The sequence below is a fragment of the Panthera leo genome, chromosome A2, assembly GCF_018350215.1.
Source record: "Panthera leo isolate Ple1 chromosome A2, P.leo_Ple1_pat1.1, whole genome shotgun sequence".
Lineage (NCBI taxonomy): Eukaryota > Metazoa > Chordata > Mammalia > Carnivora > Felidae > Panthera > Panthera leo.
Window position 1 is genome coordinate 40627102 of NC_056680.1, and position 25387 is coordinate 40652488.

Genomic DNA, 25387 nt, shown 5'->3' on the forward strand with positions numbered 1-25387 from the left:
GCATGCCGATCCCTCAGACACGTGCTCCCTTGATGCCACCTACGCTCAGTACTTCTCCCTGTCCTTTCCTTTCATCAAGACTCATCTGTCCTATGTTCTTCTTTCTCAACAATCCTGGCCACATGAGGGTTAGGTAGTACAAAGTAAGGGTTTAGTGTTAGGTGGTACCTCAGAAAGAGGCGTCATGCAAGAGAACTTCCCAAGATGCCATTTTCATTCCAGGGAGTTAGGGAGGTCATGGAGAATTTGGAGTGTGAAGGAAGACCCAAGGAGCTTATTAAACAACACCATGTTGATAATCATGGTTGTTAATGACCAGGACTCTGTGTATCTCGAAGTGGTAAGGCTAGTGTAGGACTACTGGATTTGCATACATGGAGGGCAATGAGATACTTAAGGAGAGGTTAGAGGAAGGTTGGAAATGACAATAAAAGCTACTATGCATTAAGCACCTACTTTGTGCTGGGCATTATGCTGGATATTTTGCCTTTACAAATATTATCCCACAACTAAAATTTAAATAAAAAACCAAAAAGATAAAATATTATCCCCTTTCACCCAAACTGTAACTCTATAATCCCTATTTTACAAGCAAAGCAGTTGGGGTTATTAAACACGTACAAGGTCACACAGCTCGTGGACAGTGGAGCTGAGATTGGACCTCAAATTGGATGAATGGCAGAGCTTTCTACTGAAAAGAATGGAAGAAACAGAACTCCCTAAAGAAGTATCTAAGGATATCTAATTTTTGATACCATCAAGATATATATAATAAAATTTAGAAGCACTGGTTAGGACCAAACAATTCCCCTCTTCATACTTTATTTCAGTATGAGACAATATTTCATAGCGGAAGTCGAGACTTTGGATAGTAACTAGAATACTCTTTAAACTTTGTCCTTGATGTTGTACTTGAAAAATAAAACCAAAAGTGGTGACCACTTTCATTATAACTTTGTTTTGTCTTTTGCTGACTTACCAAGAGGTCTAGTACGAAGAGGTGGGGAGGGTTAATTGAGTCTGACCTAAAAGAGAATTCCTACACATGTATATGAAGAAGTAAGAAGTTTTGTACTCGTAAAAATCTATCTTGAAGAACAAACCGTACATTCTTTCTGTGTATTTTTAAACAATGGATTGTAAAGCACCCATCGTTTTAAAGATAGTTTTGAACTTATACAGTTAAGAAAGGATAGAGCATTACTGTACACTTTCTAACACTTTTTTTTGGGGAAAAATGACAATTTTGGGCTCTTGTCTAAGTGTATATACATTTTACCAGATATATGATATGACAATTTTAATTTCAGAAGACTAGGACTTTGGAATGATATAACATTAATAGATTCTATAATAATAGTCCTTGAATTTACTCTATTTGCTTTCTAATAGTTACAGTGTTAGGGGCTGAGACACACATGATGGTGTTTTTCCTAACCATTTGGGAACACAGATGTTTAACTGCTATCTAATAGGGGTCATTTCAAAAAATAGCTGGGCCAAAGCAACAGAAAACCTTTTTGCAAATATAATATGAGCGCATCTGTTCTAAGGAGGTCATATAATTTTCTCTAGCTTTATGCTAAAATGAAAGCAGGGAAGATTTACATTTACAGGGGAAGCAGGAATGTTTCAAAGGCTTACGAGTGTGGATATGATGTCAGCCATTGCTTCAAGGACAGCCTCCACCACTGTCTGTGGGAAGTTGCACAGGTTATTTAACCCCTAGTTGACAGTTATCCAATCAAAGAGTGACAGGAATGGTATCTCTACAATGTAGACAGGATTACTGGGAGATCTAGATGGAATGATGCATACTAAGCTTGAGCATGGGGACCTACCATACTGCAGTTAAGAGAAAGCTACTGTTGCTGAAACTAACAAACATTACATCGGATTATTTACAAGGTAAGGAATTCTGACTTCAGTCATATATGGCAGCTTTGGATGGAAATTGGGATGAATTAGAATTAAAATTGTTGGAATATGCTTTCGAGCTTGGCCATCCCCAGCCCCTTCCTAGTCTCTGCTTAATTACCAAGAAGCGTGGTTTCATTCTGGCTGCTGTGAAGTCCTTAAGGCTCAAAAGGCAACAGTCAGGACTTCTTAAAATGGAGTTCTGGTAGATTTACTTATTTGTATTTGTGCCAAGCTCTTTAAGATGCCCTATAATTCTACCAAGAACTGGGTTTTTAAAGTTCTCCCAGCTTGGAGAATTTGAAAACCAATATGTAGAGGATGATGGGAAATTTGATAACTAGACCAATATGCAGCGGATAACGTTCCCCAAAGATCAGCAAAATCCTGGATCAGACTGTGGTCTATACTTCTGTTTTTCGTTGAAATGTTTCTGCTTTAAAGGCCAGCCACGATCTTCACTGAGATGTGATAGAGTACTATGTGGGGAAATGATAAATCACACATGAACTTTTTCATCTTTAGATAATTATGGTTTAAATTTTATTGTTTAGGCATAACAACATGGATGAAATTGTGTGTTCTCTGCATCTGGTTTGAGAATTTTTTAACTGAGGAAATGTGGCCTTTGCTGAGAAGTTACATTCAGCCAGCTGTGGGGTAAGAGCAAGTGTGGGGCCGGGACAAGTTTTCATGCAGAAGAAGGAAATGACTTTACATTTATAAGAATCAGAAGCTGGAGTCAAGGCAAGGGGCCAAGAGAGAATGAGAAGCTACATGGGGAAAAAAGAGGAGAGACAAAGGGAAACCCATCAGTTACCTAGAAAAGAGCCCTTAGTACAAGAGAGTATCTTGTAGGGACCTTTACGGAGGTAATCACTGTAGGCTCTAAGGTGAAAGTATCCTCTCTCTCACTTGAAAACTTCCACAGAATTTACGTCGCTTACCAGTGCTCACGGCCTAAGCAGATTCTTTTTAGAGAACACAAAAAGGTCCTGAGCCTGCCTCCAACTAGGCATGAGGGAAAAATAGAGCCTGTGTGGGAGGAAACCAACATATGGTACACACAAATGGCACATGCTAATTGTGGAGAAATGAGAAAATATGGGTGAGTAAAAGGAAAGCAAGGAATCGTTCAGATTTAAACCATCCTGAGACAGCTATTCTTAATGTGTTGATGGCTTCTGGTCCTTGTTCTAGATTATTGTGCACATTTGTGTTGTTCTATTATACTTTTCTTCAAATAAAGTGTGATCCAAGCAGTATATATTGCTGTACATACAGTATATAACCTTTTCGATTTGTCTAACAATATGCTGAGGACATCCCTCTAACTGCAGGGTGGCATTGGCAGAAGCTAGGGAGAATAATCACATGAGAAACATTGATTTCCAGGCTTTTGCTATCATAATTATTGGCCTGATAATATCCTGACCGCTAAATCTTGAACGCTTATCTGGTTATTTCCTTCAGATGAATTTTCCCTTCTCCCCTTTCGTCCTTTCCCCCTTTCTTTCATCTGTCTATCAACAAATAGCTGCTGTCTTAGTCAGCTCGGGCTGCTGTGACAAAATACCACAGACTGGGGGACTTAAACCGCAGAGATTTATTCCACAGTGTGGGAGACAGGGAAGTCCAAAATCAAGTCGGTGGCAGATTCAGTTCCTGGTGAGAGTTCTCTTCCAGACTTGCAGACAGATAACCTCTCTCTGGGTCCTCACATGATAGAGAAGGCAAGAGTAAGGAAAAGAGCTCTTGTCTCTTCTTCCTCTTTGTAGAAGGACAGTACTTCTATCATGGTGGCTCTGCCCTCATGACCTCATCAGGCCTTATTAATTTCTAAAGGACTCACCTCCAAATAATATCACAGTGAGGGGTAGGGTTTCAACATACAAATTCTGGAGTGGACACAAAGCATTTGGTCCCTAACAATTGCTGAATGTTTCCTCAGTATTGGGTCCTGGTTGAGGTTCTGGAGATACAGATCTTTTGACCTTGATGTGGGAGATGTTGACGCTAATCAAATAGCCAGGCAGAAAGAATAACTTGTGAAAGTCATGGAAGATTTCACTGAAGAAGTAAACTTGAGCTGGCCTGTGAAGGATGAACAGGAAATAATTAGGGGAAGATAGAAAGGAAGAGGAGCTCAAGAAGAAGGAATAGCAGGTGCAGAGACTTGAAGGCAGGAAGGAATATGCCAGAACAAAGGAGTAAATGAGGATCAGTATTAAGAAAGTAGACGTAGTCAGGAGGTTTCCAGGAACTGTTGCTTCAAAAGGATATAGTATTTCCAGGACTTATTTTAAGTAAAACTGCCCTTAAGAAATGTGATATCACAGGTAATTGTATTATGTTTTAAATACTCTATTGAGTTAAATTATTCTCACGGGAAAATGTAAATAAAAAACTATTGGATTTATGGATATTGTATGGAGGAGGCTGAGTAAACCTGAGTGAACCTGCAAGAACATATAAGAAATCGTACTTGAAGAGTATTTGTGACTCCTTTAACAAGCCCGTACCTAAAAGCTCTTCCGGGTTGGTCTAGGAAGAGATACACGTATCCCGAGTGAACAAATCAGCAGTGGAACCAAATGAGCTTAGTCACATTTGGTAGGCTCTACCAGAGGATCATTTCATCAGTCACTAATCCTGGGCGCAGTCTTTCCTCAGCCAGAAAGAATAGGGCATCTACAGAGCAAAACAGTGTGTACCAAGAGCAAGAATGTTATCGCTCAGTTGACGGAATTCCATGATATTCTTGGACAAGGTCCAGAATTAAGACATAACTTCATGAACGTTTCTGTGGTTTTTTGACATGCTGACAATACTGGTGAGGCTTCGAAGTATTATTTATTACTCAAATGGAATATTTGGCAATCAATTTGCTTTGGCTTAGAGCTGCTGCTAGCCCACACAGAGCCTTTGTGTGAAAAGGAAAATGGCACCCATGGCAGATGCTTGACTTGGTGATCTTACATGGTGTCTGTGTGAATTGGGGAAAGACAAGCCTCCTCCTGCTCTCGTCAGTGTAGCATCACACCAGGGTGTGCTGCTTGGTGAGGGGACCATAGGGGACACTTCAGCTACACTTGCCCCCTTTTCCAGGCACCTATGTGTCAGGTACGATCCACAAGGACAAGCCAGTGATCTTGCTTTGCCTTGCTCTCATTTTGATGTAAATCATGGCTATGAGGTTGCTTGCCTCATCTTTATTTTGGTGATTTTTCACAGAAAAAGTGAGAAAAAATTTTTTAAAAAGCAAGGTTTAAAAACCACCTTTTCTCTTTTATTTGACTTCCCAACATTTGATCTGATATGTAACCTTATCGTCATACTGATGACAAGGGATCATATTGCATGAATAATTTCTGATTTCCACAGGGAAAGTCCGTAAATCTGACCCATTTTTACTTATGATTGAGGAGATAGTTAATTTTAAAGTCTGTTTTTTTGGGGCGCCTGGGTGGCGCAGTCGGTTAAGCGTCCGACTTCAGCCAGGTCACGATCTCGCGGTCTGTGAGTTCGAGCCCCGCGTCAGGCTCTGGGCTGATGGCTCGGAGCCTGGAGCCTGTTTCCGATTCTGTGTCTCCCTCTCTCTCTGCCCCTCCCCCGTTCATGCTCTGTCTCTCTCTGTCCCAAAAATAAATAAAAAACGTTGAAAAAAAAAAAAAATTAAAAAAAAAAATTAAAGTCTGTTTTTTTCTTACAGTGCTGAGTTCCTCTATGCTCAAAGCACAACTTCTGTTTGCAGATGCTTTTCTGGCTTTATCTTTCTATTTATTAGTGGTCTAGAAGGACCCCACTTTATGACTCTTTGTTTACACTTCTAGAGAGGCCAAGTGGGGAGCCATCTAAAGGGAACATACGTCGTTTTTGAAATTGTTTTTTAAAGGATTTTAATTGCCACGGAACTGACAGAGAAAAACCCTGGTTTCCTAGGCAAGCTCTCCTCTCAAACCACGATGCCCAGGGAAAATCATTAATGGCAACAGCAGAATATAGGGCGCTTCGTTGAATCAATGTTCTTTTGTTCTGAATTGTCCTTCTCAAGCATACAGCCACTATGCCAAATATTGGCCCTATTTAGGCCAATCATTAAGTAGAGCCTGGCACCAAATTTACAACAACTATTCGAGAAACAAGACTAGCTGGTTCTGTTCAATCGCAATGCATGCATGTGAGCTCAAAAACTTCTAGGGGACCCCTGGTGGCTCAGTCCCTTAAGCATCAGACTTTGTCTCAGGTCATGATCTCATGGCTCAGCTCAAGGGTTCAAGCCATGTATCGGGCTCTGTGCTGATAGCTTAGAGCCTGGAGCCTGCTTTAGATTCTGTCTCTGTCTCTCTCTGCCCCTCCCCTGCTCATATTCACTCTCTCTCTCTCTCTCTCTCTCTCAAGTATAAATAAACATGAAACAAACAAAAAAACCTTCTAGATGTACACAGTCTCATGGAAACTTGGTCTGCCCAAGGGTTTCTTTCATGCTCCTCCATGCTACTTGAATTATTCTGTAGCAATTTGAATTTATATTCCTCCTTTCATCACAACAGTGCCTTTTCCACTTAAAGGAGACATGATCTTTTTTCTCTCACATCTGTTTCAAGATAAACAAGAAGAGATTTCTCTCCTGCAACGTGCCAAGCTCGGTTGGCACTAAAAGCAAAGGGAGCAAGGAAGAAAAACAAATACAACGGAAATTATTTAAAGGAGGAGAGGCGACAGGGAGGAGGCAAACAGCAAGCAAACACCAGGCAGGCTCAGGGGTTTCACACAGGATAAGCTTCATCAATAATTTCACCCCAGAAACACCCGCACTCCTATCTCATTCTGGAAATTGTGACCATGAGGCTACACCGGTAGGATATTCTAGGGCTGAGAGCTGCCTTATGTACACTTATTTCTCTTCTAGTTAAGTGGCAAGTAAAGCAGGATGGGTTTAGGAAATTTGGGGTTTTGTCTCAGCTCTGCCATTACCTTGTGTTTTAGTCAGCTATTGCCTTAATTATGCTGCAAAACAAACCATCCAAAATCTCAGTGGCACGCAACAATAAGCATTCATTTCTTTCTCACTAGACTGTGGGCTGGCGGGCACAGCCCTGCTTCTGGCTGTGAGTCTGTGGGTCAGTTGGGGTGGGCCTGCTCCAGGCTGCCAATCAAAGCGAGACTTACTCCGGGGTCTCTCATGCTGGGGCCAAGCAGAAAGGGCAGCAGTTACTTGGGGGCATAGTAATCTCATGGAGGAGGTCAGAAACTCCTGAAGGGCCGATGGGAACACACTATTCCTCTGATGGTCTGTGCTTAGAATTGCCACACTCTGGCTTTCACTCTCATGGACGTTTCTTCCTCAACTGGCCAAATTAAGTCATCGAAGCAGGGGTAGGGGTGAGGGGAGAACACTTCTCCCCCTTGGAGGGGGGTGAGGAGTGAATATTGGCTCAACAACAGAATATGCCATAACTTGATACTTGATTTCAGGTAACAAGTGTATTTCTCTTTCTCAAATTTGTGAAATGAGGCTTTGGATCACAAAGGCAGAGAGAAATATATTCTGCCTAAGACCCCTAAGACCAAGTGAGGAAACAATGGTTATTAACTATCTTTAAAAAATTTTAAAAAATTTTTTTTAATTTTTGAGAGAGAGAAAGAGACAGTGTGAGCAGGGGAGGGGCAGAGAGAGAGACACACACAGAATCTGAAGCAGGCTCGAGGCTCTGAGCTGTCAGCAAAGAGCCCAACGCAGGGCTCGAACTCACGAACCGTGAGATCATGACCTGAGCCGGAGTTGGATGCTTAACCAACTAACCGAGCCACCCAGATGTCCCTAACTACCTTTTTAAAAAGTCAAAATTAGAAGACTTAATGGTCTCCAAAAAGGAGACTTAATGGTCTCCTAAAAAAAATCATAATTTAGGGTGAGCATATTATCACATGTCAGAAGGTCAATGAAAAAGCTGTCATTGGTTTTTAACTTCTTGAATTTTTCTATTGCAGTCCATTGGAGAAGCAACCTCATGGCGACCAGGTTGTAAAACTAGCCAGGTTTTACATATGGCAATCTCCCACATCCACCCTAAGGTTTCTGTTATTGGGCTCAGTCAGCAAATATGGCCTGTAGGCCAAATCTGTTTTCATACAGCCTTTTGCGTGCTAAGGATGGTTTTTAAATTTTTACGTGCTTTTTTTTTTTAAAGAAAATAATGTTTTGTAACATGTGAAAATAAATAAAATTCAAATTTCAATGGCCTTAAAAATCCTCCTTGAAACATAGCCTTCCTCATCCACCTACGTATTGTCTTTGCTTTTGTGCTACAACAGAAGAGGTAAGCACTTATGACAGAGACCATAGGGCCAGAAAAGCTACTGTAATTGTGTTTCTGAGAAGGTATGAGGCCTAACAATTTTGTACCATGAGACAGAGAAATGAACACAGTATTTGATGCGTTCCTCGGCCTCCCCTGAATCTACATCACTCGGGCAAAGCAGGGAGTTCAAAGGCGTGGTGCCTGGCACTCCCTTAATCCTCTCCACAGACTGCACCTCAGATCCACCAGATCCTGTGATGAAGAAATACCTCCTTTCTGTTGCCTAGGTAAAATTCCGTATTTCTCTCCCGTAGGTGTTTCTTAACACAGGCTGGAGTGAAACAGCCAGCTCTTCAAAAGTCCACTGAGCATGCCTCCATGCCAAACCCCGTATATGTTTCATATGGCATTTTGGGTAATGCCAAAAATGGCTCTTGAAGGCCCTTGATAGACATCGATTTACATTTCCCGTTGGTTTACACTGACAATTTGTTTCCTGTCTATTGTTTTTCGCACACATTTTTTTCAACCTTCGTAAGCTTGGATTTTGATTTAATTTTTGTTTTATAAAAACAAATGTCATCCCATGAGGGGAGATAGCTTTTGTTATAAACACACATGTGTAGGACTGTAAAAGTTAATGAAATTCACAACCAAACCTTATAATAAAATGGCCTCGGGACAGAAACAATCTGATCAACCTCCAGTGAGTCACAGATGATCGACTGGAATCGCACACAGGTGGCTGAGGGCACAAGGCCGCTGGCGTCTTGCCTCACAACACACAGGGGACGTGCATTTTATGACCCAACTCTGCGTGCCCTGTCGTGCTTTATTGTTTGCATATTTCTGTTTAAACCTGCCCTGGCAACGTAGCTGCAGAGAAATTACAGTCTGCAAAACCACACTCATTAGGAGAAGTTAGCAAATATTTCATTGCCCGAGAAAGGACCAATTTCTTTGCAAAGCACCGTCCAGATGAGGTAACTCAAGCTTTGGGGGCCCCGGCTGAGGTTTGCAGCTTTGAAAAGGAGCACAAAGGAATAACTCCCCTTCATCCTTACTTGTCTTTAAATCTTTTTCTGTTAAGTCTGTGGGAGAAGGGAAACTATTTGCTATAGTTTGGGCTGCATGCTTTATTGAGTTGGACAGAGTCATTGAGAGAGTGGACATGACTCTCAGCTTTGGGGAGTACCAGGATGGAGACAGCTTCCCAATCTTCCGTTCCAAAATTAAATCATGAGCTCTATTACAAATCTTGGGTGGTATTGCAAGGTCAGTGAAACTATCTGGGTGGGGGTGGGGGGGTCCATTTAGAGTACTTGGTTGTGTATTGATGCCGAGCAAGCCAGGGGTGGGGTAGAGGAATACATTCTAAGAAAGGTAATACAGGCTTTATCATGGCACTGACTGATGCTACAAGGGGAAGTCTGTGGGATCGTCAGCTACATGAGGCTATGAGCGACAGAGAAACCTATCCAAATTGGAAAACAAATGCAGAAATAATACTGCATTGCTTTGAGAACAAATAAATCACCTGGGGTGTTTGAATCCTACCAATGGTAGCACCACCACCACCAGTAACCACTTCTAAGGGTATCTGCGACCGTTTTCTGATGGCATTTAGACGGCAGAATGGTCAAGAGCAGGCTCTGGAACCAGACACCAGGGATGGAGGGCCGGTCTGCCCAGTAAGAGCTCTGTAACTTGGGGCAACTTACCTACGATCTGTGTACCTCTGTCTCCTCTGCAGAAAGACAGGGATAACAAGAGCACCTACCCAGAGGGTTACTATGCTGATGCGGTAAGTCAATCAATGAAAGGAGCTTCACGCAGTGCCTGGCACACAGTAAATGCTTCAGTGATATTAACTATTATTAATGTAATTATTTGGTGTATATGTTCCTACATCTACCCAGGACTCTACAATCATACAGTTATTTAAGCAAGAGAGATGAGAACTAACAGTTAGTGCATGCCATGAGCTAGGTCTTAGCTCACCACTCTCTGTTTATTGTCGGATTTACTTCTTCTGACAGTCTTACGGTGGTAAATACAGATAAGAAAACAAATTCTAGAAGGGCAATGAACTCAGAAAGCACCCATCAGCTACATGTCAGTAGAGCTGGTATCAGCCACTTACTTACCAAGCTGTGCCCGGTTAAGAGCTGGAGCTTTGGGTTTAATTCTTGCCTCTGTCTCTTACTAACTGATCTCAGACAGTTTAACCCCTTTAAACTTCATTTTCTGCCTGAAAGAAGTGGATAATTATAGAAACTACATCACAGGTGTGCCATAAATACTAACATTCATGAGTGTGTAACACAGTACCCAGTACTTAAAAGATAGTGATCGACAGCCACTAGCTATTGTAACATGAGATGTGCACGTACATTGACTCTGTATTTCCCCATCACAACATCTGTCGTGTGGTTAATACACCCATCATCACTATAGGAGTGTGACCTATGTGATACTGGATACCCAAAGTAGAGTAATCACTCTGTGTCCCCAATTCCTGAGACAAATATTCTAGCTCACATCAGGTATTCAATAAATAAATGGTTGTCAAATGGCTAAATAAATCAGTGTTTATATTTAACTCACTGCACTCTCAGTGCAGAGCCCAATGAGGGGCTCAAACTCATGAACCATGAGATCCATGACCTGAACAGAAGTCTGGTGCTTAACCGACTGAGCCACCAGGTGCCCCTTAATTCATCCATTCTTATGTTTTCTTTGAAGTTATGAACAAAAGGCATTATACTTACAGTAGAATATTACTTATCCTTAACAAAGCAGGAAACCCTACCACCAAAAGGTGCAGGGACTAACCTGGAGAACCCCCTGCTAGGTGGAGAGAGTCCATCACAGAAGGATAAATATTGTAACACTTACATGCAGCATCTCAAATACAAATACTTATGTCATGTGTTGAAAATAGCCAACCTCTTAGAAGCAGAGACTGGAATGGTGGTCTCCAGGGACTGTGGGGAGGACGAAATGGGGAATTACTTTTCAACGGGTAGAAAGTTTTAGTTATGCAAGAGCGCTAAGTTCTAGACATGTGCTGTGCAACATCGTGCCTATAGTTAATAGTTGTATTACACACTTAAATTTGTTAAGAGGATAGATCTCATGTTAAGTGTTCTTACCACAATAAAAAAAAAAAGCACTAGAACTGAAGTTTTTGAAATAGTTCCCATTAAGTTCAAGGGAACTGTGCCCCCCAAATGTTTTCCAATTTCTTCCTTAATTTGGCTTGAAGAACTGACATTTACAGGTGACCCTCATAAGCCTTTTTGCTCTTTAAAGAAAGAAGGATGGTGATAGAAACACGTTGTGTCCAGCCTAGCACTTTGGAGATCCTACTTAGTCACACTGCACCATCACCATCATGGTGCTCGTACTGTTAACTCTTTCTCTATGCGGCAGACCATACCAAGACCTTTTCGATAATGTCTTTTAAAAAAATGTTTTACTTGTCTTTGACAGGGTGAGTGGGGGAGGCACGGAGGGAGGGAGACAGAGGATCTGAAGTGGGCTCTATGCTGACAGTGTACTGCAAGCCAATGTGGGACTCAAACTCATGACCCATGAGATCATGATATAAGCCGAAGCTGGATGCTCAACCGACTGAGCCAACCACTGCGTGCTGGGACCTTCTCAACAACGTCTTCTTTAACCCTCCCATCAACTCTATGAATGAGAATTCTCACTTCTATTTTCTTAGTGGAAAATGAACTGACGTTCAGAGAGTTTAAGTGACTTTCCCAAGGTCACACAGCAGGAATGTGTCAGAGTGAGGGATGGGACACCACTCAGTCTGATTCCACAACCACACCCTTGTTGTCTCCCTTTATGCACCCATTTCTATGAATACTTATCGAGTACCTACCATTACGTAAGTAGGTATTTTTAAAGAGGCTAGAACAGTGTCAGGCACAAAATAAGTACTGTGTGTTTGATACATACATAAACACGCAAGTCCTGGGCTGGATTGGAATATATCAACGAACAAAGCACTTCACTATCCCTGCTCTTGTGAAACTTACATATAATGGAGAGGACAGATGAGAAACAATGAGCATAATAAACATATAACTGTTTGGTAGAAGGTCATAAGTGCTGTGGAAGAATTAAAACCAGGCATGGGAGATCCAGCAGGAATGTTCATAGGGGTGGTGGGTTTTAGTAGTCCATGTGGTGGTCAGGGCAGGACTCACGCAGGGGGTTTATGAGGGAAGGTTCCCTAAGGTAAGGATACTCTTGAAAGAGAACAGCTAGAGCAGGTGACTGGGGGCGACTGAGGAATTGGAAGGAGGCCAGTGGGTTCGGGCTAGAGTGGCAGGATATGAAGTCAGAAGGAGGAGCGGGTGAGTGACGGCAGGCACTCTATCAGATATTCTGGTCCAAGCCGCTCTGATTAGGATCCCACAGCCCGACCCCTACTGTCTGGTCTATTCTTTGCAATTCTTGCCTGGGGGCATTTAGAAGGTCTCAGTAGCCACTTCCAATGTTTGACATTTGGGGGTGGTGGGGCGGAGAGAGTTAAAATAGGACGCTCAATCGTCTGCTGGTCAGCAGGGTCTGCTCAATCCATGAACATTAGATCCTGCAAAGGGCAAAGGTTATTTGGGTGGCTGCAAACCTATAACATCTGTCAGCCACGCACTGATAAAGGAGCCAAAAACGGTTTGAAAAAAATGAATGTGCAACAGAGGGAAGGGCTCTCTGGCAAGAACAAAAGGCTGAGCAACAAGAAATATAAATAGGTGTATATGTGTGCGTGCATGCGTGTGGACATGCATATTTAATTCAATTGGATCACTAGGTACTAATCGCCTGCTATGAGCGAGTCAAAATGGGCACACAAGACAATTTTGTGACATGGAACGAAGTTTCAAGCATCTTGAAAGCCTGGAAAGGGCACTGACATTTGGAGTCAAGAGCAAAGACTGGCAAATTGTTTCTGTGAAGGGCCAGAGTGTCAGACTTTTGGGCCCCATGGCCTCCATCTCAACTACTAAACTCAGCTGCGTAGAGGGAAAGCAGTCACCAAGGATTCACAAGTACGTGCGGCTGCATTCCAATAAAACTTTATAAAAGCGGACAGCAGTCTGGACTTGGGCCATGGGCAGCTCTTCGCTGTGCCCCGAGCTAGGGACTTGTACTGCTATTAGTTCCTCGGAAGTGCCTCCTCATTGAGTATCCCTTCTTGCTGTCAGGATCCTCTTAGGTGTTTCTTCTACTAATCCTACCGTAATTTTTAGAGCACAGATATCGTAATCTCTTGGAGCGCCTGGGTGGCTCAGGCATTTGAGCATCAGTCTCTGTCCAGGTCAGGTCGTGATCTCACGGTTGTGAGACTGAGCCCTAAGTTGGATTCTGCACTGGGCACGGAGCCTGTGTAAGATTCTCTTTCTCCCTCTCCCTCTGCCCTGCCCCTACTCACGCTCTTTCTCTCTCTCTTTGAAAAAATATTATAATCTCTATTTCACAGATGAAGAAAGGGAGGCACTGCTCAGAGAGGATGAGTAAATTAACTAGGGTCACACAGTGATTAAAGTGCCGAACTGAGAAGCAAGCGCATCACGGAACGCCATTCCTCCTGGCGTGTTCTCTCAGTCACAGCACATGGAACCTCACAAAAAAAGACATGCAGATCATAATCAGACGTTCAGCCCTTTGTACAAAGCATGAAAAACCAAACAGAATGAAACTATGATTTCAGTCACTGTGGATTCTAACATTTACAATGTCCATTTTACTTCTGGGAGAGGGGAAAAAAAAAGACATGTTTCTACTTTGCCTTCTTTGGCATGTGTGTGAACTTCCCTCCAGAGATTTCAAAGCTGCTTGGCTCTGAGGTTCTGCATTTCTCTTGGAAACAATCTGTGTCTTTATGAATGCCAGAGGGGGGCTTTGAGGCCGCAGAGGGATGAAGGAACTCTGCCCTTGTCCTGTGCCACGGGTTGGCAGCCTCGAGAATGCAGTGGGGGGAGCAGGAAGGAACATTACTCCTCGAGTCACTTGAAAACTTAGCACCTGCACAGAAGTAAGGCCACAGCCACGCCCTGCTCTCTCCATTCTTCTGTGCGCCCTTCTCCCCGTGCTCTGAGAACATCAGCCTTCTTTCTGTCCACAAATTAAATGCCAAGCTCAGTCCTGATTCATGGCCTTTGCACGTGTCCCCTCCGCCTGGAAGGATCTGTCCCAAGATCCTCACATGCCTGGCATCTCCTGTTACTTAGGTCTTGGCATAGTCCTTTCATCTTTAGAGGAACTTTCCAGAGCTCCTAGTGCCAATGTCCCAACCGCTAGAGATCTTTCTCTATCACATTAGCCTCTACTTGCTCTTGTCCCTTCATTCATGTGCTTTTTTATCTTCTATTTCCTCTGACGAGATCATACACTCCACGGAGACGAAGACCTCTCCTACTTTGTTCATCACTGCCCACGGCGCCTAGGACAGTGCCTAACACAGAGAGGGCTTTTGGAGGATGTTTGTTGAATGGATATATGACCAAGGACAGTAGCGAAGCGCATATATGGACTGCTAATTATGTGGCCAGCACCGTCCTGAGTCTGCATACACACTTTCTCATTAATTTCTCAGCAACTCAAATTCCCCAAGGAATGCTGATTTATCCCCATTTTATAGAAGACAGAGTGGAGACCTGGAAAACTGAGCCCAGCAGGTACATGGCTATACAACTGGTATGTGGCACAGCTATGATTTTCACTCAAGCCCACATCCAACTTTGAAGCTGCCATTTGCATGATATGGGGAAAACGCAAGACTGAACTGTACACATTTGTTACCCTGAAGGATAGTGAATATGTTCTAATTAAGGGGCAAGGAGCCCGGTCAAGAAAGGTAACAGAACTACGTCAGCCTCACTGTCTCGGAGAGCTTACACAAGGGTGAAGGAATTGCCATCTGTGTCCATTTCAAAGAAATGTTTGAGAAGGAACAGCAGGCAGACCGTCTGCACCTTTTCGTGGAAGTCCACGGAACAGCACAGGGCGTGGCTCCTTATGGCGTCCCAGGGGACATGGCGCTTTTGTCCTGTGGCCTTGCCGAATTATCAAGGTGAGTTTTTAAAGAAACAACTTTCAGGGGAGACTGGAAATCTCAACGGGGAGCCCTACTCTCCACCCAGTGTGGAGTGCCTAAATTCTCCTTTGGGCCTGCCGGTCTCGTCACCTCTGCCTGTTTGGGGGCTGGATTAAGAAGTGACACTTAATAAAGCCTTCTCCAATTCTGCCACTTCCATTTGGCCTTTTGGCACATTTGCTTTGAGTTTCCGGCTTTGATGTGGGGCCTTGTTCGGCCAGCTCTGGGGTTGAGTGAGAGCTGCAGGGAGTGGGGAGGGAGGCTTTGTGTTTGAACTGGCACAGTGATTGATTAACCCTTTCTGCAACTCCTCTGGTGAAAAATAGACGGCTCGGCAAAGCAGGCTCCAGATGGCCACAGGATGTAGGCTACATTTCCTGAGATGCTGATTTCAGGGGTTGTATACCCTGTAACAGATTGAATTTGACATGTGGCCACACTCACATGTGAACCCTGGGAAGACTGGTTTCCCCGGAGTGCCTTTTAGGAGTTTGGGAGTGGAGATTTCATTCTATGAGCAAATTTCAATCTCAGGGTAGCCCTGGTCCCCTCATGGCAAACAAAGCAATCCAAAGAGAAGGTACAAAAATAAACTCCAAAATAAAGCATTTTCATAACTTATTTTGCTCTTGATCTTTTGTTTTGCATTTTGTAAACTCCACTGTCAACTCCCAAGTGTTGAATACAATTGGGTAAAAAGAAAGAAAAAAAGAAAAGAAGGAAAGGAAGGAAGGAAGGAAGGAAAGAAGGAATCTACAATACTAACTTTAAATAACTGACCTTCTAAAGAAGTTTGAAACACAACACTTTTGCCATAACATTTAGTGACTAAATCAGTATTTTCATCTCTGGAACATCATTTAATATTTTAAGGCGAGAGATACTTGCTCATTTTACCCTATTTACTATGCAATTCCAAGCACGTTTATTCTGGGGTAAAGTCCAAGGAAGCCAGCTCTTTTTTCTTGCTTCAGTGAAAAAGGAAGCGAGTGTTTACAAACATGTTTTTAATCAGACTTCTTTTATTTTATTTATTGTTTTTGCCCTTTACCAAGCACGTTGCTAGTTCTTTCGAGGAAGAGAAAAGTACCATGTGAAATGCAATACCACTCTCTCCGCTGCTTTACCACAGGCCCAGCCTTTACAGTTACTAGTTCTGAGAGAGGGGAGACTTGGTTATCTGCCATCATGACACCAGTTTGGAATGCTGGGACCAATTTCAGCAACCAGGCCAAGCTCCTCATACAACCTTTGAAACCAAATCAAAAAAACGGAACGAGTATGCCTTGCTCCGTTTCTTAAGTGTGTTTGTAGTGGGAAACTGGATGCAAATGTACAGAATGGTTCAATATGGATTTGGGCATATGTTAAAAACAAGCCAGTAAGACAAGGCATCAGTTGTTAACAGTAACTCAAGCTGTGCCATTGGATCACAGCACATGCAGCCTCAGCTATCAGATATGTGATCTTTAGCCAGCTCATCATTTCCTCTGATTAGTGCCAAAGAGAAATTGTTATGTCTATTAGGCCTGGGAAAATGCCGTTTGAATGGGGCTCGACAATATGTGGACCCATGTTGCCATTCTTCCATGTCTCACCCATGGCAGAAATCACTAATCGATTATGGCACTCTTTACCACTGAGTCCATGAGGCCTCAGAACCGTGTCAAAGTGAGGTGCCAGGTAGTCGGTCCATCATTGTTGCAATTGTCACCACATGACAATCTGCCGGGGCTACCTCCAGGTGACACCAAAGTGTCCTGCATTTCTGACAGCTTTCTGCCATCAAGAAACATTACCCCTATTTGTACCCATATGTAATTCCCTCCCCTTGAGTGTGGGCTAGACCTAACAATGCACTCTAGTGAGCAGAATAGGGCAAAAGTGATGAGGGAATGTCACATCTGACACAGGGCTACAAAAGACTATGACTTTCGTCTTGCTGACACTTGCTCTTGCCATCTCGCACTGAGGAAACCAGTTGCCATATTGTGAGTAGCTCCATAGAGAGACCCAAATGGCAAGGAACCAATGGAGGCCTCCAGTCACTGGCTCACGGGGAACAAAGATCCTCAGTCCAAAAGACACTAAGTACTGAATTCTGCAAAAAACCATGTGAATAATCTTGGAAGTAGATGTTTCCCAGCTGTGCTTTGACACGTCTACAGCTTTGGCTGATACTTTTACTGTAGCCAGAGGACCCAGGTTTTCACTCACAGCAATTATGATAATAAATCCAGTTGTCTTAAGGCAGCTCAGTACTGGGTTGATTTGTTACACAGCAATAAATAGCTAATGCAGCAAGATTCTGGCAGACTCCATGAGAAGAAGGAGACAGGGATAGAGGGGACTTGTTCGAATATGGAATCTGAGACTCTGAAACAAAGTTCAAATTTTTCCGGGATGGAAAATACTTAAAGTCATGTCACAGCTCTATGTTGAGCTGCGGCTTTGGGATGAGTCTGTCACTCTTATCAAACATTTACTGCATATTTAGTTCAAGTATGGGTCCCCATGAGATCTTGAAGACACAAAGAAGCAAGCCTGATGTAGTGGACATCAACTCTTTTCATCTGCTCAGTAACCATTGTTCCTTTAGCTTCAGCAGGCTGACTTTTCCTGAAAAAACCACTCGATCGCTCCTAGACCCTTTGCTGTGGGTAGAACTGACCCCATCTAAGGTTACATCTGACAGTGAGGTTGCTAACTTGGTAGAATGTAAGCTTAGGGGCGTTGGTGGTCATCCTTCTTCCTACTTGGGGAAACGTCAGTCTGAATCGTACCAAAGAGGAAAACAAAGCTGACAGAAGCAAAGAAGTGCATTCCTGACAAACTCTCTCCAGCACCTTCCTCCAACTGCACTTGAACTGTAACTTTCAATTCTATTAACCAATAAATCCCTGTCTTTTCTTTCTTAACCTTATGCCTGTTTGAATGGGATTTCTGTAGCTTGCAGCTGAAATAATTCAGAATAATGCAATATGAACGTTGTGAAAACATAGGCATTTTAAAGAGCTAGTCCTGAAAGGAGGCTTTGAGATGGGCCTGGCCCAGCAGGAAGACAGGGTCCTAGGTAGGTTTCTAGGTTGCTAAGTCCTTTGGAGACAACACAGATATTTTTTTAAAAAGGCATGTCTCGTAATATGAGTCCTATGCATGACTCGTGGTCTACCAAGACTCCCAGAGAAAATGAGCCAGGATATTAATAATGTTCATTCACTCAGCAAATATTTATTAAGTATTGACTATGTGCCAGGAACTATTGGGGGACTGGGGACATGATGACAAAACAAAGTGTCAGTGCTTGTGGACTGTGAGAATCAAGTCAGTTTGGGAAGGTCGATGAAAAATAAGTCTACCAGTGTTTGGTGAGGCTGCTAATGACAAGTACCAGAAGAGACCAAGCAAATAAAGGCTAGATAGTGATGATAGGGGCTAAGGAACGTGGGTGCCATTGTAGATATGGTGACCAGACGAAAGCTTATTGTAGTGTGAACATGCAAGCAGACATGTGAAGGAAATGGGGAATGATCTGTGCAGATAGCTGGGGGAAAGGTCTTTGGTTGGAATAGACTATTTCGTATGTTCGGGGACAGCTACAGGGCCAGCGTGCCAGGGATAAGTGGGAAAGGAGGAGGGGGAAATAAGACGAGTTTAGGCGAGGTCAGATCACATAGAGCATGCAGGCCACTGTAAGGATGTGATCTTTTACACTGAGACCAATGGGCAACCAGAGGAGTGCCATGCTCTGACTTACTAGGCTCCCTCTGGCTGCCCTATTGAGAAAGGACTGTCAGGGGACAGGAACGGAAAGAGAAGACCAATATCAAAACTATTGCAACAGTCTTGGCAGGAACTGATGGTGGCTACTAGGTGGGTTTGGATTCCAGACATATGTTGAAGATAGAAGCTGAAAGATTTGCTAACACATTGGGTACAGCACATAAGAAAAACTATGTTGTGTTAGGAAGAACAGAAGGGTAGGACAGAGAAGACTGGGAGATTCTGGGTTGGACCTGCTCAGTGTATGGTGCCTCTTAGAGGCTCAAGTGGTGGGTGGATGTGGAAGACCAGAGTACAAGGGAAGGTCTGGGGTGGAGATATGTATTTGGGAGACACAGTGGACAGCGGTAGTTAAAAGTAAGACTGGTTGAAATCACCTAGGGAGTAAATATAGACGGAGGAAAGAAGAGTTTCAATGGGTTCCTAAGATATTCCATCATTTAGAGATCGGGAAGAAGAGGAAGTTGCTGAAAAAGAAAAGTGAGAGAAAGTTCAAGCCACGGGTCTGTGTTACCCACTACAAAACAAAAGCATTAATCTTTGTGTTTCTGTTTTACCTAATATTATATCCCTTTCACTTAGTACAGTACTTTCTCATTAAATGGTAGTAAAGTCAGACTATAAGCACACAGAATCACTAAGCAGTTTTCTTAGAGATAAATTTTAATCAAGGCAAAGAGCACTGGCCTTAAAAAAGATACAGAGTTTATATTGCAATGAATTGTGAATGCAGGTTGAAGGGCAGGTGCTGGGGAAATAGGCAAGTTTCAAGCAATCATGTGATGAGTCAAAACCGCAAAGGCAGGCAAACCTGAAATCAGGGGACACGCAGAACTAGGTTGGGGAAACAGTGGGCCAGAAGTATACTAGATGAGGGTCTTGAATTTCTAAGACTCTGAAATAGAAGGTGGGAAGCCCAAATCCAGGTACCCGATAAATATCCAGAACATGAACAGGGACATCAGTTGAACAGATGTGATAACTGAGTAATATCAATTAGTTCATTGAATTACCCTTGGTATTTATGGGGTTTTATCTTCCTTTTTTCAGAAGATTTTCTTATCTTTCATTTGGAGAGAGAAACTAATTACTAAAGCAGAACAAGTCTGTGGGTTTGTAGGTGGAGGTACTTGGAAGTCCTTGGATAGAGGGAAAACGGGAGAGAAAAGTTTCCATCAACACTGACATTTGGTCAACCAAGCAGGATATTGCTGTTGTCATTCTCAGCTCTCTGCTCCATACAGGACTGATACCCAGATTCCTAAAAGCATCTGTGTCTTAATCTTTTCTGTACCTTCCTTGGTGCTTAGCAGTATGTTGATGTGCAAAGACCATGGACTTTGAGCCAGCTGATTTAAAAATTTGTTATGGTCTTGGACACCTTTTATTCTGCATTTTGGGGCCTCCTGTTCCTCCATAGAAATGGCAAATTTCAAAGCTTGGCCTTATCACTCATTCACCTAGAATGCCCATTTCCTTACCTATGAACAAGGGCAAAGCCCACTGTAAAGAACACCACCAGCAATCAGAACTAACATGGCAGAGTGCCTTCAATGTGTCAGTGCTGCACTGATGCCTCGTTTTATACTCTTTGTCTCTTTGTTTTTACAGATGGAGAAATGGAGACTTAAACAGAGTTAAGTGATGTGTCAAAGTTCACACAGCTAGTGAATAAGAAACCATCAATTCAAACCTAGGACTTTTTGATGGCATCCTGACAGTGTCAGAGGCATGTGGGGTGGGGTGTAGGTAAGGGATAGGTGAAGTGGGGCTAAATGAACATGGGTTTGAATGATCGGCTACTTGGCCATGGGGACCGTAGTAGGTATTGAGCAAAATTGATGGCAGTGCTGATGGGAACACATCTCATGAATGTGTAACAAGTCTTCCACCTTGGTGTAGATTATCTGCCTATCAAAAGAAATGTCCTGATGACTCAGATGGGTCGGGGGAATTAGGCTATGGTGTTCTTTCTGTGATCAACAGCCTCAGTCCCCTAGGGAAGGAAGGTGGGAAACACCCACCTAGTGAGCATATGTTAAGCTAAGTGGCCACTGAGTGAGGTACTTCCCATGGGTGATTTTTGGTATCTTACTAGAACAATCCACTAGGGTAGGTATTTAGTCCCCCTATGTTACAGATGAAGAAACTTAGACTCAGGTGAGTGGCCAATCTTGTCCAGTATGAAAAGGGACAATGCCTGTTTGTTTGTTTGTTTGTTCCAGATTCTGCTTGATTCCAAAGCTCATGCTCTCTCTCATATTCCTGGGGAAAAGGTCTTCTTTAAACCAGTACAAAACCAGATGTGTGTTTTCTTGCCACTTTAATCTCTTCTGTAATAGCTTCCCTTTTCCTCTCCAATTGTCCCAAACAGTTCTGGGGAACATGCGAGTAGTGCAGGCCAATATTTCTTTCCTTACCTTCTGTTTCCTCTCCTCTCTGAGTCTCTTAAGCACATTTGAAACTTGTCCTCATTCCGTCCCCCAAAGTGAAAGTTGCTGTCTTTTGGTTAACTCAGAACTGCAGGGATAAATTCTTGGGAAAGTCATGTGCTTTTTATTATTATGTTGTTTATTCATGTACTTGAAACACATTTATATTGTTAGGCTATTCATGGAATAAAGCATTCAGATGAAAAAACAAACCAGTGAGTTTGGAAGTCATCTTGAAGAAACAAAGAGAAATCTCCTAAGGAGGAGCACATTTAACTCTTCTGGTCTCCTTTCCTAATTCAGCAACCCTGTTGACCATTGCTTTCAGTTGAAAGGATTCCCATTTTCTCCCTGTGAAAGTCATTATGGAGGAAGCTGCGAGTTTGCTGTCAGCATTATGAAGGAAACTGGGTCCTCAGAACTTACTGGAATCACATGCAAAGCAAACAAAGTCAGTGTCAATAGCGCCTCCAGCTTTCCATTTCAAAGTTCTCATTGGGATTGTATATTTTTATGGAGGGTGGTAGTGGGGAATTAGTACCCACCAAGTACTGTGATCAAGCACTCTGCAGTCTAGCTTCGCAAAGTGTGGTTCTGGCACTGGTCACACTGGTGTAGTTGGGAGCTGGTTAGGAATGTATAATCTCAGATCCTGCCATAACTCTACTCAATCACAATCCACATTTTCACAAGATTCCTGGTCAACATTCCATGCATATTAAAGTTTGAAAGACAATGCCCTCCTAGTCACTTATTTATACATTTTTCACCTTTAGGGAAGAGGTATTCATGTCAGGGTTGCCTAAATGAGAAAACACAAGTTCAAGGTGGGTAAGTAACTTGGCCAAATCCTCAGCTAGTTTGTGTCAGGGCCATATGTGAACGCTGTTTTGTCTGACTTCAATGCTTGTCTATTTTCTACTCTCTCATATTACCTTCATTTTTTCCTAAAGCTTAGGTTGCAGCGTGCTGGTTTCGTCTCAACAAGAGGAAACATGAGACCTGAGTTTCCACGAGGGGAGACTCAGTGAAGCTAGAACGCAGGCCCCAAAAATGGTGGACCAGGGGAACCAACAAGCAAGTCAAATGAAGACAGGCTGTCACAGGTGAGGATGAGAAGGTCATGACCTTGATGATCTGGACTGTTCCCTGTGTGTACTCAGACCACAGTACTGTGCCCTGGAAATCTATTTGTGCCTCATGGAAACTCATAGCCATGTCTAGCCTTTCCCTTCTTCCCCAGCCTTTGAATAAGTGCTAGAAAAGTCAGAATTCTTTTTCCCCTTCGAAGTTTTCTAAATTAAAGTTTATAAAGAGTGACCTTGAGGGCTTAATTCAACCCACAGATGGGCGTTATTAGGCCTACATGATGTTGGCCCAGATAATGTTTTAAAATTCTTCTAAAAACTCAACTACCTGCCAACACATTTAAAAACGTTTCATTAAAGTATAATATATACAGAAAAGTACACATTTAAGTGCCCAGCTAGATGAATGTTCATAAAGAACACGCCTATGTAATTAGCAGCAACATCAAGAAATAGAACATTACCAGCACCCCAACGTTCAACTTGTACTTTTTACATAAGGGTAACCAATATAATGACTTACAGTTGCATTGGTTAGTTTACTTGACAATATTCAAAACTTAGAAATCTCTGGCTTCTCCTGAAAAACTGAATCATCTAGCAACATTGGGCTCATGGTCTCACAGGGTAACAATCAGCTGGAGATGAGCAGGGACGACTCTCTTTATTTTTGTTTATTTATTTTAATGTTTATTTATATGAGAGAGAGAGACAGAGAGAGAGAAAGAGAGAGAGAGAATCTTCGTGATAAAAGCACAGAGCCTGATGCAGGGCTCAAACCCACAAACTGTGAGATTATGACCTGAGCCGAAATCAACAGTTGGACACTTAACCAGCTGAGTGGCCAAGGTGCCTGGGACCACTCTGTTTAATCATGCATGCTGTCTTTAGTTTTCCACAGTCCCCACCACTCCCTACTATTCAACACTTAGAGCTAGTGGCAATGGCCTTTAATCAACACACTTATAGTCAACAGTAGAATTAAGAATTAAAACAGAATTATGTAAAATTATGTCTTATATTCTCTTGCTTCCCTCCTTTACATTACATGCCAGACTCCTATGGGCATTTGAATTTGAGATCGCTGCTCTAAGCCTGAAGATTCCCCATGTCAACCTCAGAGAATATCTCAAATATTTCTTTTTTTATGCATGAGCATGACTGGGGGAGGGGCAGAGAGAGAAGGGGAGAAAGAGAATACTAAGCAGCCTCTGTGCTGTCAGCACAGAGCCTGATGCCGGGCTTGAACTCACAAACTGTGAGATCATGACTTGAGCCGATATTAAGAATCAGACACTTAACTGACTGAGCCACCCAGGCGCCCTCACATATTTCTTAAGAATGTTATGACAATCTTTTGTTACCCTCACAATTGACTTTGGGGGTGCTAACTAAATGGTCAAGTATCCTTGTTAAATTTAGTGCAAAGGGAAGGAGATTCAGTTTCTTAACAGATTTGCTTTCTTTTCCTCTGTTTGGCATAGGTAGGTGTTTTTGTAGAGGTTTTGGGCCTAGTACAACCAAACACAGCCCGGGCAGGTTGGCAGGAATGACCACATCCACACCTAAGTTCTGAGGGTAGCTCTTCTGCTCTGAACTAGTCATTGCCTCCTGCATAACTTCCTTCCAGTTTCTAAGCTGGAGAAAAAATTTTCTCACAGTATAGGTGTTGCTCTGGAAAAGAGGAAGAGAAAGAAAAGTAAACAAGGAACTGGGTAGGAGCCTTCCATATAAGGAAAGAATAAAAATAACGTAACAGTTGTATCATTTCCAAATTCAAAGTGTGGGCTGTGAGGACAGCAAAGCCAACGCCAGGGTGAACATGTAACCCTTTTCCCGAGGCCTTAAGTCTATCCTCTGTTGAGGGGAGCCCCATGATAACCGAAGAAGACCACTCTAATTTCAATGAAAGAAAGTGCTATATTCCCTGCCACATAACACAGGTATGAAATGATCCCCTGAGGTGGTAACAATTTGAAAGTAAGTTTAAAAAAATTTTTGATGAATGATTCTAGGCTAATAAGGGGAAGTTACAGGCCGAAGTTTTCAGCCTTGAAGTTGTTGTCAATGAGGAGAGACTTTCCCTCCCTTAAAGTTTCCATGTACTAAGCTTACATTTGGACCTGGATATCTTCCTCCAATGGCAGTGGAAAACCTGGATATCCATTTGCAAAATAAGAAAAATCGGATCCTTATCTTACACAACAGACAAAAGCCAACTCAAAAAGGCTTACAGATTTAAACATAGGACTTGAAACTGTAAAACGACTAGAAGAAAACATACGGGAAAAGCTTCATGAAACTGATCTTGGCAATGGTGTTTTGGCCATGACACCAAAAACACAGGCCACACAAGCAAAAATAGACAAGTGAGAGTAGATCAAACAAAAGGTGTTGATGGAAACAATTAAAGTGAAAAAGCAACCTGTAGAAGGGAGAAAATATTAGCAAACCATAGATCCGACAAGGAGTTAATATCCAAAATATATAAAGATCTCAACTCATTACGGAGAAAACAAATATGATGATTAAAAAATGAGCAAAAGAAGTGAAGAGACACTTCTCCAAAGAAGACCTACAAATGGCCAAGAAGCAAAAGGAAAGGTGTTCAACATTACCAAGCATTAGGAAAATGCAAAGCAAAGCCACAGTGAGACATCACCTCATTCCTGCTGGGAAGGCTATTATTTTAAATATGTATATTATAAACACATACACACACAGACACACACACACAGAAAT